The sequence below is a fragment of the Heloderma suspectum genome, chromosome 1, assembly GCF_057233095.1.
Source record: "Heloderma suspectum isolate Gila_16-S chromosome 1, 16-S_ref, whole genome shotgun sequence".
Taxonomy (NCBI): domain Eukaryota; kingdom Metazoa; phylum Chordata; class Lepidosauria; order Squamata; family Helodermatidae; genus Heloderma; species Heloderma suspectum.
The window spans coordinates 136,635,061-136,647,880 of record NC_139458.1 but is presented as its reverse complement, the minus strand read 5'-3'; the positions used below and the strand labels follow the sequence as shown (position 1 = coordinate 136,647,880).

At 46.2% G+C, this 12,820-nt stretch overlaps 1 protein-coding gene and 1 long non-coding RNA gene across 4 annotated transcripts in view; both read left to right on the top strand.

Moving 5' to 3' along the window:
- LOC146357977 (uncharacterized) overlaps positions 1 to 12,820 on the top strand; it is a 717,854-nt gene that overhangs the window by 546,297 nt on the left and 158,737 nt on the right. The window lies entirely within an intron of this gene.
- Positions 5,270 to 12,820, top strand: part of LOC146357982 (membrane-spanning 4-domains subfamily A member 8-like) — a 47,596-nt gene continuing 40,045 nt past the window's right edge. For 2 of the 3 annotated variants that reach the window (XR_014792602.1, XR_014792601.1), the window contains exon 1: positions 5,361 to 5,399. The gene's annotated coding sequence lies outside the window, so the exon portion shown is untranslated. Of the gene's footprint in view, positions 5,296 to 5,360; positions 5,400 to 12,820 lie in introns of those variants that run through there. The other variant, XM_084860337.1, reaches the window with a different exon arrangement.

Below are 12,820 nucleotides of genomic sequence, written 5' to 3'. Positions count from 1 at the left end.
ACATGCAGAAATGCTAGTAGATGAAACCTTTCCTGGGCTAGAGATAAACTGATGGGAAAAGCTTTACCCATGCATGTCAAGCTGTGCTAAAGACACAGAAGTAGCTGGCAATTTCAGTCACTAGACACTTGGTGCATCTTCACCTTATTTATTTAGACAAATTATATCTCACCTTTCTGTTTTAATAAATACACTCAAGGCAGCTTATACAGCATAATACTAAAAACAACAACGACACATAATAAATATATATAAAACCAACAACCAATTAAAAAAACACAGCACCAAAGAAAGTAGCAGCAGGTAAAAATAATGCCAACAATTTTAGGGAGCTGAAAAACATTAAATTCACAAGCTGAATGACTGTTGGAATAAAACTGTCTTCATGAGGTGGTAAAAGACCATCAGCAAGAGGGCCGGGCAGAGCTTCCTAGGCAGGGTGTTCTGTTGCCTTGGTATGGCCACAGAGAAGGCCCCCTCTTGTGTCCCAGTCAAACAAACCTTGAAAGCTGACTTTGGAATAATTCCTTCCTACTCAATGTCTAAAATCTGAAAAATAGAAGACACAAAGCAGGTAAAGAAAAAATAAATCTCAGATCAACCGAAGCTGAGAGGAAGCGACTTCCCAAAAGATAAACAAGAAACCCACTTTTTGGAATTCTCTCTCCTCCTGAATCCATCTAAAAAGGGAAAGAAGATAAAAACATCTTACAGATGGGGAAATGAGCAAGCCAAACAATAAGTCCATTGTTGGAAAGTACATTAGCTGGAGAGAGGGAGTGAAACGAGAGGAAAGGGGACTGGGAGCAAGTTAGTTGTCCAGGTCAAAGCAATGAATTCACACCTTGTTTATGAGAGGACAAAGGTGCTACTCGTGAAACTGTTGCTGAGTGCCCCAAACCAGATGTCTGCAGTGAGTCCAAGGAAAGAGATCCTGATTCCTGACTTGTTCTATAAACACAGCACATTGTCCTGTTTGCAAGAGGCAGGAAGGCTTTCTAATTGGAAGGGTGGAAGTGACCTTGTATATGCCACACTGAATGCTTTTCACTTGTTTCAGTGAACACATTCAAAGCACACACTTCTCGTATTATGTGGAAGGGATCTTCGTTCGTGAATGCTAGTGCAAAAAAGAGAGAAGAGCATAAGCAGTGGGCTGAGGTGGCCATTTGTTGTTCAGTCGTTAAGTCATGTCCGACTCTTCGTGACATTGCCAAAAAAAGAGAAAATGCATCACCAGAAAAAGAGGTCAGAGATCTGCATAACATTTACATTTACATATGCTAATGTATATGTATAAATAGCTTCACCTAACAGAATGGATTCAGCAGCCTTTCTTCTCACCTTTGTGGGCAGGTCTGTGGGCAAGAAGTAGAGGTTTGTTCCCCGTTTCCTAACTGTTGGGGAAGCGATGGGGGAGCATCATCAGGCATTTTTTTTTAACTTGCTAATGTGCACATACAGAGCTCCACATCTGTGAATAACAAATTTTTACTATTAAATTGTTCCTGTGTAGGTACAGAGCCTCGAAGGTGCACATTGAAAAATACTGTTAAAAAAATTAGAATGCTGACCATGCGCCTTTGAGGTCCCCCAAACAAAACAGCAGCAGCTTGGAGGAGAAGGGCAGTGATCAGCCTTTCTCAACAGCTTTCTCACCTCCCTCCCCCTGAAGGGCTTCCCCCTACTCCTTCTCTTTCTCCCTCTCCCTGCCTTCCCCAGTGAAATGGAAAGTGAGATTAATGCTGCTTCCCACCACCACCCTGCCTCCTTTGAAAAAAGAAGTTTGGAATGTCTTTTCAAGCCTTCCCAATTATCCCCCTTTTCCTTTCCTCAAAAAACTAACAATGCAATGGCATGCATATCTGTTCAGAAGTAAGTCAACAGTGTTTGCTCTCAGTAAGCATAGCTCCAAGCAGGGCAGGAGGAAACTGTGCTTGAGGAGATAACAACAACAGTTGCATGGGAGAGGGGCACATTGGCTTTTGTGTCAGTTTGCAGAAAGGATTGGAGAATGTTTTCTGGTGGAGGGGAAAGATGGTCTTTATGTAGATGCTGTGCAAAAAACCCTCTTTTCTCTGGTTAAAGTAATGTGGACCTCCAGTAGTGCACATGCATTAAAATGTAAAAACAGCAAACGAGCACAGAGGCATCAGGGCTCAATGTACAACCATCCCTCCTACGTCTACCATGATGCAAGCAGTACAGTGCTACTGGTGGCACAAAGCCATGTGACAGTCATACAGCTCCGCTCATGTGACCTTTCATACGCCTCCTATTCTCCTGCAGTTACAACACTTTGCGTTGGTATATGGAAATTGAACACAGGAGAGATGTGCTTTATTCATTAATGGATGCCCATGGAACAGCAAGTGTGTTTGGACCCTCCCCCCCTGCCGGCACAGCAGTATTTTTCCAGTATAGATCCTCCCAAACTGACTTGTGTACCTGAGGAATCTGCTGTCCAGGTGCTAACTCTTGATGGGCAACTTCAAGGTCCCCAAAAGAAAAGAGGACACAGATTTGCATATGCTAATTTATATGTATAGATGCAAATATAGACACAATTACTGTAATTTAAATAGAAATACAATCCATCTCACCCTGTGACCAGGGGACCTGTTTGCCTGCTCAGTCTGCTGTCCAGGTGCTTGATGGGCAACTTTAAGCCCGCTGCTTTCCCTTTTGATGGCTCTTTACCTTTAGACCAGACTTGGAGCACGCAGACCTTCAAATAGATGACATCTTCAAACAGAGGACTGTCCTCTGTAAAGTAAGGTCCACGGCCACCCTAAGAAATAGGGAGTATTTTGCATATCTGTGAATCTTTCTCACATAAAAAGAAAAGCTGAAATGTCTCATGTATGAGCAGAACAAATACATTCCACAATTTCCTGCCTGTGTGGGGTGCGGAGAGGTAATTTTAGCAATACAGCCAGCTCTACCATTAGGCAGCAAGAGGCAGCTGCCTCTGGCAACAGATGCTGGGGGAGGGGAAGGGAGGACAGAGCTTTGTGCACTCCACATGGCCTGCCCCCTGCGCTAGCTTGCTGCCCTCAGGTGCAGTGGAGAATGCTGTCTTGTTGCCAGTGTGGAAGTAAGATTCAGCTGCCAGTGTGGTTGGCTTCAGTACATGGAACTGGAAGGAGGGCATCTCATCCTTCGCCTCAAGCAGCAAAATGTTTTGGGCCATTCCTCGATGAAGCAAAATCACAGTGCTTTCCTGCTTGGGTTCAGGGTTAGGGATGGGCAGATGTGTCAAGTCAATTTCTGCAGGCTTCCTTCTTTTCCCACCTTCATGCCCATTCCATGCTGGTTCCATTCTCCCAACCCACTCCAGAAAAAAATCTGTATATATTTTTGTGCACATTTTTCAAATGGACATGTTAATGGACTCATTCCCCCATTCACTAAAGTGTGTTTGCACATATTTTAGAAATGAAACTGTGGGTTTTGTACACTTTTCAAATGTGCCCATGTTGTTGAATGCATTATTTCTTTCACAGAATGCATCATAAACCTGGAAATATACAGATGTCCAAGTGCAAATTGTGTTCATTTCCACATTTGCTTCTGGAAGGTGCAGATTGGGTAATTCTATTAAAAAACAACAACACCTCGACTGAGGGGATTTCTTAGCTGTTCCCAATCATGGTCTCCTCTGCACTAGAAAATGGCAGAGCTGGTATTTTTAATAGTGTTGTCAGTTCTAAAGAGCCTTTCATTTTAAGAGTTTGGAAGCAGCAACCGAGTATGAAGCAGTGCTTTCTCCCCCTTGCTGTTTCATTTTGGAATCTCAGGCCTATGATGTAAGTGTATGACCCCCTTCTATCTTCAGCTCTGCATATGCCATGTCATTCAAAAGCCATAGGACTATCAAGGTTGAACCAAAACAAATACATCCTCTGAAGGAAAGAACCACATTTACGTTCATCACTGAATCACGATATCATGAAATGATGACTTATCTGTGGTTACAGTTATCACTGAGCATTCCTTTCCTCAGGGACATAATATTTTTCCAATGGTGGCAATCCTTGAGTGACGCTGAGACACTGAAAGATGTGTTAACAAATTGTAGACATCTGTGTGTGAATCATCCTTCAAGTAGAGATTATGGGGCTGGTTGGCCACGACATTTAAACTTGGGACCTTTGGCATGGCAGTAGATGTCACTGTTACCTGATAAAAACACAATGGCAGTGAACAAGCACCTATTCTTTCAATAATGACACATGAGGGATCATAGCTGTATTTATTACAGGTCCCATCCAACTCAGACCCCAGAGATACCTCTTCAGAGGAAGAAGGTTTGGCATCCATTCAAAAACCTGTCCTCATTGAAGAACGGGGGTGAACAGCAAACCAAAAGCAGTCTGAGGGTGCCTCACTGCCCCTTCAATCCCTGTGACCCTATCCCAAGCCCTACCTCAGTCCTTGACTTGTCTCCCTAGATCTCCAGAGCAAAGATGGCAGTGGACCAACTAGCAAATGTGGAACTGCTGGAGGAGTGCCCTTCTGGCCACCAGACAGACAGCTCTGGTGCCAGGAGACTACTCAGGAGCAGAGGGCTACTAGGGAGATGGGGCTTACTCAGGAGGAGGAAACAAACCCAGATGTGAACAATGAAGCAGCAGAGGACCAGGAAGAGAAGGAGCTGGGTGTATATAATACCTTTAGTCTCCTCTGGATCTTTGTTGGGTTAACAGCTTCCCTTAGAGCAGCCCCAATCCAGTGTCCTCCAGTGTGTTGGACTACAACTCCCAGCATCCCCAGCCAGCATGGCTGACTGGGGGGTGTTGGGAGTTGTAGTCCAACATATCTGGAGGGTACCAAGTTGGGGGAAGCTGCCTTAAAGCTCCTTGCTCCATCTTCCACACTAGGTTGTCATGAGCAAGGCCTTTAATGGGGCAATTTGGGCTCAGAGCAGATCCCATGAATTTAGAGTCTGTTATTATCCTGATGTCAATAGTCCAGATGGTACTAATGCATTTTAACAGCCCTGTTGCCTAGTGATTAAAACATTCTCTTCAGACTATCAATCAAATACTGTATTCATTCTTTACCAGTCAGCTGGAGTTTCTGTGATTATACAGCTCACAAGATGTGAAAAGGGAATATTTGGAGAGAGATTAGCTGATCTGCCATCACCTGACTGGGAAGACATAGTGGGCATCTGAACCTGGGGGGGGGGGAAGAAAAAAGGAAGGGGCGTGGAAGGCATGTACTGGCACTGCAGGCTTTGCATTTGTATTTGTGTTAGGATTCTATTGTGGGAAGAGGAGGAAGAGGGAAGTAGGTATTTTGATATTGTTAAATAAATTTTGCACATTAGTTGGTGTGGACTTCCTGATAAGGCTATAGAATCGGACCTGAAAAGAGAATAGAAGGGGATACAGGTTTGTAATATGCTCATATGGATTGCTTTATATGGAGTGTTTTAAGATGCTGGAGGGAGAATTAAAGCTTTTATTTGCTGCGAATTGATTGCAGCTTATATCCTGCTGAAGACGTAGACAGGTTTTAAAAACAGATAAAAATCAGAATATCACACTATATGACTGCTACTACGTAATGTGCTACTGCGTGCTGCTATACTACAGTTCCTACGTGGTACTGTGAGAGAGTTCATTATGAGCCAATTTAAAATGTAAAGATTGTGATCTTAAAAAAAAAAACCTTTGCAGGGGAAGCTTGTAATTAGTGGCCCAGATACAACTGGAGCAGAGCAGGATCACACATTTCAATGGAATTTACTTTCCATTGGAATGGCTCCCTCCAATGAAATTGCTAAAACATGAGTTTCAAGTTACTGGCTTGGCAGGCATCCATTTTGATGTGACCCCATCTCATGGTTAATGAGGCAAGTGTGAATTAAAAATAAAAATAAGCAACTTTTAGTGTAAGGTCTTGATAATTCCCTTGCTGCCTGCCCCGCAAAGCCAGGCACCAAAGTAAACTGGAGAAAGCTGTGTCTTTAAGGTTGTGTCTGCCTATACTGCAGAGGTAAGCTGGTTTCATTGCCACAGAATCACAGAATTGGAGAGGGCCATGTAAGCGATCCAGTCCAGACTGTCTAGCATTCTGCTTGATGAAGGAAATCCTGCCGTGCTGCCTCAGAACATATCCAGGGTTCTTTGCAGAGATCTCTCTTCCACTGAGATCTCATCCGAACACAGCTGGTGTTCCCTCTCTCCAGTCATATTTCTTCTCAATAGCTCTGCCTGAATGCTTCCTTTGCCATCAACATAGGTGAAGCAGATGGAAGCTTAGCAGTGCAGCAGGAGCTGCAATGGAATCTAATCTCTTGCAGTCAAGAGGGGTTGAAATGTAACCTGCAGGGATGACAGGGTGTGAATGGAAGGAAAGACAAACCATGGGATAGGCACTAAACTAGGAGATGTGTAGAAAGTGGTTTCAGACCATTTAAATCTCTCTCTCTCTCTCTCTCTGTGTGTGTGTGTGTGTGTGTGTGTGTATATATATCTGCGAGTTTCATTGTACCTTGTCACTGGATGTGCACACCCGAGTGCCACCGCTATATATCGCATAGGTGTACCTGTGAATTACAGTGCTAAACACCTGAAACAAGAACGCAAACAATACTTCAGAGCATTTAGCTCAAGGCTCTTGGTTTTCACTCTCTGGTCAGTTCTGTAATACCCTGATGCATAATGCAGAACCCTCCACTTGTCCCATTCTGTCTTGAAATCGCATCTGGTTTCCAGCGACAAAAACATTGTAAGGAGATAGTTTTCATTACGCCAGCTGGTTTTCAGATGTGCAGTGTTCATTATTGGGCCTCTAAGCATTTATGTTTTTACAGATAGACAGCATTCATTATTGGGATGTTGTGCATGTGTGTTCAAATAGAGTAACCATAACATACAGAGTAACAAAAAAGTAAAGTACATGGTAAAATGCAGATTTTTTTTTTCCAGAGCACCATTTCCTATTGAAGAGGGCAGATTTTTTAAAAATCAGTTTCTGAAAGGAGAACAGTGAAATTCCCTGGCATCATTATAGAAAAAGGCTTTGATCTTTGTTGTAACCTGATGAATGTCACATAATGGTAGTGCCCTTAATAGATTCTCCTTGGGTGATATTAAAGCACTGGAGAGAACATAAGGGAGGTGTTCTTCCAAGTAGCCAGGGCCCGGACCATACAGGTCTTAACAAAGCTATTAACTTTTGCAATGCTTCTTATTGTAATTTGGTCTCTTTGGCCAGACTGCACTTGAATCAGCTGCCCAGAAGGTCTGGCCCTACCACTAGGCAGAATGCGGTGGCTGCCCCAGGCCAGGGCTGGCCTTAGCACTGGGCAAGCTGGGTGGTCTCCCGGAGCACTGAACTGAGGGGGGCACCAAGCTGAGCTCAGCGGCTGCACTTTTTGAATGTATTGTCTGCAGTGGCAAAAAGCAAGTGCCTGTAACCATTTTTTCAAGGTTCTACAGGTTGTTTGGGTGCTAAGTACAAAAATGATCTTCCATTAATTACCTTTAAAGTTTGCTTCGTTATCAGTTTCCATGTTGATGTCATTTGTGCTAGGTACATATCAGTGGAACACAGCTTTACTTTGAGGCAATGTTACGGAGCACTTAGCCCTTCAAATTCTGTAAATAGTGTGAGCACTATATACATAATAACAAAAGAAGGCGACTGGCCCAGGCCAAGTAGCCCAGGTTACAGAGTTTGTTGTAAGGAGAGAAGGAACAGGGAAGGCTTTTAGGGGTGTGTTTCCATGCTAGGCTTCCCTTTGTTTGCAACTTTGTTGCGATGTTTCCCCAATCACATCCTCTCCTTTTCCTGTTTCCACAGCCCTTATAGACCTGGCTTATCATCGCTGTTGCCTGGGGCTCTGTGCTGTTTCCACTGAGCTCTAATCGAATTATTTTCCTACTGGCTGGGTGGCGTCTGGGTTGGGTCTGATTGCCTCATCAGTGTCCCCCCCCCCGCCTCCTCCTCTTGCAGATTCCCCCCTCCCTCGCCCCCTTCTGCTCCGCTCCAGTTTTCTGCTCTGGACAGTCTCCTTCATGCCTTCTGAGTCCTTTCGTTTTTTTCCTTTAAGCAAAGTCCTCTGTGCAGCATCCCCATCCCTAGCACCCCCCCCCCAGGTGACAGCTTCACAGATACACCTTCTTCATTAGACCAGGCTTGCTCCCCCCCTCAGCACTGTTGTTGCTCTGCCCCCTTATTCTGGCTTCCCAACCACCCTGCAAGGTGGGCTAGGAGAAGAGATAGTAGCTGGCTCTCTCCACCCACCCCCTGGCGCTGTTGTTGCTCTGCCTCCTTATTCTGGCTTCCCAGCTACCCTGCAAAGTGGGCTAGGACAAGAGGTAGTGGCGGGCTGGCTTCCCAGTCGAAGGCACTCTTAATACCCATTGAAATCCTAACTGTCAAGCCTTTCTCCTGCATGGCTGAGAAGGGAGACTTCCCCATCACCTGGGAGGGAAAAAGCCCATCAAACTGGTGAGAAAAAGGGAAAAGAAGCAGTCAGTGAAATCAATGGGAGGGGGAAGTTCCAAGTAAATGCTTTGAAGGGAATGGGAGACCTTAAGACCACTCCTCTAAGTAGACTTACAATGCACTCCTATGCATGCCTACTCAGAAGCAAGCCACACAGATTTCAATGGCACTTACTCCCAGGAAAGGAAAGCTGTACAGCCAGTGAGTTTACTCAGAAGTACCTCCCCCAGCACATGCCCACACAAAGTGGGACAAAGCGCTAAAGGGGAAATACACAGGGAGGAAATGCTGAAGAGAGCCAGTGGATGATAAACTAGTTGTGCATCTCTGCCTCCCTTGCCCCATTCTGCTCTCCTCCAGCCCTTTTGTTTTTTCCTTTAAAATGAGTTTTAAAGTGCATTTTCGCTTTAACGAAGGAGTGAAAAAAATGTGTGCAGCATCCCCCCTTTTAAACCCCCCCAAAGGGGGACTTAAAGCCAATAGTGTAGTGGCAAATCCAGAAGCACAGGGCCCCTTCGTGACAGTCACCGCCACGCACCCTCACCACCACACCCCTTCTAAGATTGTACAGCCTTGTAAGATACACTGCCTTCAACTGGGATCCAAAAACAGTGCAGCTGAGAGTAAGGCAAGGGTATTTCCATTGGATGTCTGAGAAAAAATGCAGGGGTGTTAATCTTTTTCGCCCACCCACCCACTCAAACACAAACATTTTAGGTTTTCAAAATATGATACTCTATGGAAGCTTCACCCTCTCAACTCAGCCCTCACGGACAGATCCCTTCTCATTTGAACAGCCCCCCTGCACGCTCCCTTAGAGCCTCAACATTACCCATTAGCCTTTCCTACGCTCCTTCCTTGTATCTCTCCCATCCCACAACAGGAACGTCCACACACCCAGCTGGATTGAACCCCCCCCCTTCTTTCTCCTCTCCCCACAACTGATTTTTTCTGTTTCCCTTCCCTCACCGGGGTTTGTTTGCCCAGATACATGCCAACCTTGTACCAAAAATGGTGGCTGACAGAGCAGGTTGTATTTGGCAGTTCTGCTTACTGTAGAAATTAATGTTCAAGAATTAATAGTACAATCCAATGGGTCTTTATTTTGAAATAAATTTACAGAGATCTTGGAAAGACAGTTAAGGTTGCAGTCCTATGCACACTTACCTGGGAGAAAGCCCAATTGGCAACTGAATACAGTGGGACTGACTTCTGAGTAAACTTGCATAGGATTGAGTGATAAATCCTAAAAACTGGCACAAACCAGCCACCTGCCCTGCCCCATAAGTAAATAATGGTGGCAGCAGCAGCCCTGAACATGTGGCCAGTGTTGCAGGAGACGAGGGCAGTGCTGGGCGTGCTGGCACGGAGCAGGGATAGGCAGAGAAGCCAAGAGCCGAGGAGGAGAAGGGGGGGTGAGAGGAGGCTGCAGAGCTCCCTCAGGCTCCCTCGCTCCCTCCCTTTGCCTGGCCAGCAGCCAAGAGTCATCCGCCCGCACTCCCTCTGCTCCCTCCTCCTTCCCTAGCAGACTGCGACCCGGCTGGGGGCCAGCTTCAAAAAAAGTGCCAGAGTGACACCCCTGCGTGAACCTCCATGACTACACCGCTGCTTAAAGCACACTTTTGCCTTAATGAAGAGGAGCAAAGTCATGTATGGAGCATCCCCCTGCCCCTTAAACCCCTTTCTTCCCTTAAACGGGGGATGCACCTTAATGAGTTTCCATGAAGCTGTCTTTGCAGCTCTCCTGATTTCCCTGCCACCATTTTGACTGGGAACTTCATAGGGATACCCAGGGTGGGCAGACGCTGCTCTTGTATGCCAGGGATGCTTATGAGTGCATCTCTTCATCTCTGCCTGACTGCTCCCTCCAGTCGCTGCTTCCGGTGAGGTCACGGGCAGGTGAGCGACACACCCACAAGGGCCGGGCTGCACGCCCCAGGGGCAGGACTATGGTACCGAACCCAGTGCAGTTGTGGAAACAGGTCAGCAACGGAGCCGAAGTAAGCTGGAAAAGTCGGACTATAAGCAGTCTCAAAAGAAGCAGTTTTTCCGCGTTAAAATGCAGGGCTGGTGCTGAATGGCCACGATGTCATGGAAACATTGAGACCCCACGGCACAGGCAGGTTGGAGTAAATCACTGGTGGAAACACAGCCCAGGAAGGATTCTGTGGCAGAGCAGGCAGCCTGTTCCTGTCACAGAAAGAACTCCAGGCCTGCCAGGGAAAGCATTCAAGGAGTGAGTTAAGTGAGATTTCCAGGCAAGGTGCCACTGGAGAGTAATTTTCCATGGATGTTACCTCAGGGAAGGGCATAGGAGTGGTGTGAGGCCAGGCCTGAAAAGAGGAATCTTTCCTGAGGGAGTAGTGGAGAAGGCAAGCAGCAGGCCACAACCAGAAGACCTGGGAGACTGAGCCCCAGGAACCAGAAAGAAGCTCTGCCAGAAGGCGTTTAGAATCTGGAGGAGGTACTCAGGAGAAGCACAACATGATCCCTATTTCCTTAACCCCACCTACGAAAAAACGAAGCCGATATATCATTCCGCTCGATCCCAGGGCAAGGAGGAGGTGCAGGTGAGAATGCTCCAATGCAGTCTGTGCATGCAGTAATTCTCGCATGTGGCCCCCAGTGTTGTACACATATGCCTGGGTCCTTGTAGGGGGCAACAGCAGGGCCCCCAACATCACACCTGCGCCAGGCCCCATAAATTCTCTGGGTGGCCCAGCAAAGCTTACCACAGGGGTGGGGTGGGGGACCAAAGGCACTCCTTGCCCAGGGTGCTATTTATCCTCGGGTTGGCCCTGCCCAAGGCAGCTGATTTTGGGTGTCCTGAAAGGGCAGCAAATTGTTAGTGGTTTTAATTTAGCTTTATTGTATATTTACTGCCATTGAAGGAGAGAGATGCTTGTGGGATTTTCTGCCTCAAGTGCCAACATAACATGGGTGCTATGCACAATGATGTGTGTGTGGGGGTGCCATTTGCTGTTCTGCCTCTGGCAGCAAAATGTCTTGGCAGTGGCCTAGATGGCTCTCAGGTGATCCATTCTGCCCGTTCCTGATAGTGTCCATCAAAAGGTAAGGACAAAGATTATGCCTGAAGTCAGTCCAAGTGACCCCTTCTATTTCACTTGCCCACCTACATAACATGTTATTCCTGCTATCAGGCACTGCCTCGGCTAGAGTTAAATCACATCATAGGTCCTGGAGCTGCATTCTGGACCAACTATAGTTTTCAAACCGTTTGTTTTAAGAGACAGCCATCTGTAAAGCATATTACAGCAATCTAGAGTAGAGCTTATACCAAGTAAAGGTGTCCCCAACCAGTCGTGTCCGACTCTAGGGTGCGGTGCTCATCCCCGTTTCTAAGCCGAAGAGCCAGCGCTGTCCGAAGACGCTTCCGTGGTCATGTGGCTGGCATGACTGAACACCGAGGTGCACGGAACGCTGTTACCTTTCCCGCCTAGGCGGTACCTATTTATCTACTTGCAATTTGTTGCTTTCAAACTGCTAGGTTGGCAGGAGCTGGGACTGAAGACGGGAGCTCACTCCGTCACGCGGCACTCGGGTCTCGAACTGCTGTCCTGACGACCTTCCAGTCTGCAGTTCAGTGTCTTAACCACTAAGCCACCGCGGTCACCAAGTAGCCTTCATTAAATCACAAGTGTGATTGTTAGTACAGCCTTGTACATGTTTACTCAGAAGTAAGCCCTGTTGAGTTCAATGGGGCTTATTCCGAGGTAAGTGGGTAGAGCATTGCAGCCTGTATGACTTTTCTATGTGCTTTCAGTATCCGCCTGTGTTCACATTCAGCCTTTCTTCTCTTGAAGCTTCTCAGCCTGCTTCTGTTTTTTATCACTTACATAAGATTTTCAGTTTGCAAAGTGATTTACTGTCTTTCTCTTGTTCATTTTCATAACGGCTCCTCTGAGCAAGGCCGCTGCTGTGCTATTCCCACATTAATTCGCCTGTCCAGGGAAGTGTGAACAAGGCAGCAGCCTGTGCACATATATCACAGTGTATGTAGAATGTAGTTGGAAAGCATGTGGAGCCAGGCCTTTGCTGAAGCTAAGCAGGCCTGGATCTGGTCAGTGCTGGGATGAGGAGGCTGACTGGGAACCCTTTGCCGTCGTGAACTCTGTGGAGGAAAGGCGAAATATACATGGAATAATTATTTTCTTTGTGAAGCTACCCCTGCATCCTCTGAAGAAACCTACAGTTTGGGACAGATAAGTCAATCTGTTTCTAGTTCATGCCACTCTCGAATGTACGCACTCATAAGTCATTTCCATTCCATCCTGTTTCTGCATTATTCTACCATTAAAAAAACCCCTTGAAAATATATATTTAAATATGTATT